The sequence below is a fragment of the Sceloporus undulatus genome, chromosome 1 (assembly GCF_019175285.1).
Source record: "Sceloporus undulatus isolate JIND9_A2432 ecotype Alabama chromosome 1, SceUnd_v1.1, whole genome shotgun sequence".
Classification (NCBI taxonomy): Eukaryota; Metazoa; Chordata; class Lepidosauria; order Squamata; family Phrynosomatidae; genus Sceloporus; species Sceloporus undulatus.
Genome location: NC_056522.1, coordinates 206,224,295 through 206,225,909, shown reverse-complemented (window position 1 = coordinate 206,225,909; position 1,615 = coordinate 206,224,295). Strand labels below are relative to the sequence as shown.

General features: G+C 45.6%; 1 protein-coding gene across 1 annotated transcript in view; it reads right to left on the bottom strand.

The window, feature by feature from the left end:
- The window catches only part of CHN1 (chimerin 1), a 131,656-nt gene that overhangs the window by 6,734 nt on the left and 123,307 nt on the right, over window positions 1-1,615 (bottom strand). The window lies entirely within an intron of this gene.

Genomic DNA, 1,615 nt, shown 5'->3' with positions numbered 1-1,615 from the left:
CTTGTGGAAGGCTAGCAAGACTACTCCAGAGCTTCTCCTATATCTCCAGCTCTGGCATGGAGTGGGTTACTGGCAGGCTTTGGAGAGTTATCATCATCTTGTTGCTGTGTGCCTTAAAAGTCAATTTGACTTATGACGACCTTACCATGAGGTTTTCTTGGCAATAATTGTTCAGAGGCGGTTTGCCATTGCCTTCCTCTGAGGCTGAGAGAGTGTGATTTGCCCAAGGTTACCCAGTGGGTTTCCATGGCTGAGTGGGGATGTGAACCTTGGTCTCCAGAGTCACAGGCAGCATCTGCATTGCAGAAATAATCCGGTTTGACACAACTTTAACTGCCGTGGCCTATTGCTATTGAACTTTAGGAACTGTAGTTTGTTGTGGCACTAGAACTTTGCTCCAGTGCCACAACAAAACTACAGTTTTTAGAATTCCATAGCAATGAACCATGGCAGTTAAAGTGGTGTCAAACCGGATTATTTCTTCAATGTAAATGCAGCTGCAGTCCAACACTCAAACCACTACACCACGCTGGCTCCTAAAACTGCTTAGAAAAAGACCAGCAAGCTGCCCACTAGACTCAACCAGTGGCCAAACACCTTGTTTTGAGAGGAGACAGCTCAGAATCAGGCATCTGGCCATGGCTGGCTCCAAGAGGAGCCTTGGGACAGACTTAAGTTTGAGGAAAGGCACCTGAAAGCCAGGCATTTGGACACTGCTGATTCTGTGGAGAGTTGTGTTGGTTGCTTTTTGGAACTGGCCTTGTTCTCTCCAGAGGGCAGGTACTTGTCCTCCTGCCTCAAATGGTTGTAATGGCAAATCTGCTACTATCTGTTCTCAAGAGCCTTTAACTGTCTTAGTGAGACTTGGGTAGAAAAGTAGGGCTTGACAAATAGACCTCCATTTTTTTAAAACCCACCAGGAGTAAAATGACATACAGCAACAGATGTGAGTTGATGCTCTCCTTCCTTTCCTTACCCTATGATGTGATTGTCATGATGTGCCCTTCCCTTCTTTCACCTCACTGCCAGCAGCACCCAATGCTAGAGTTGTGCTGGGGAGGAGAAAAGCCTGATAATGATAGTGTCACCATGCCTGAAGTGGGAGAGGAAGAAAAGACACAGAGAGGCTGTGTCTGGTGGCAGAGCTCTCTGCCATAATGTGTAGCAGCAGCATCTGGTAGATTAGTAGGAATGGGGCAGGAAAAGAGAAAAAGCTGTAATGGGCAAAAAGGGAACATGCGTGGGAAGGGATGAAAAGGCTTCACTGAGAAGGCTACTAAAAGACAGATTGGTTTACATAGCAATGACTGGTTATATTATTTATGCCCACTGTAGCACTTTTCTCACTAAGGATGCAGAAAATAGTAACTTTTAAGTTATTTCTGCACAATCTCAAAAACATGGGGATGGATAAAAGAGGTCAGCAAAATGGGTATGAAGTAGGAAGCAGTTCCTTGTTGTAATGTGTGGTGTCTTCTCCTGTTTTTTGCTACCATAAATACTCTTTAGTGCAGGAGTACAGTGTTGTGCTCCTCCTATGCCACAGGGTTCAGCACGGAGTCAAACAGCCCCAAAGTTCCTTCCCTAGAGCAAAGGTACCTATCACGAGTACCTC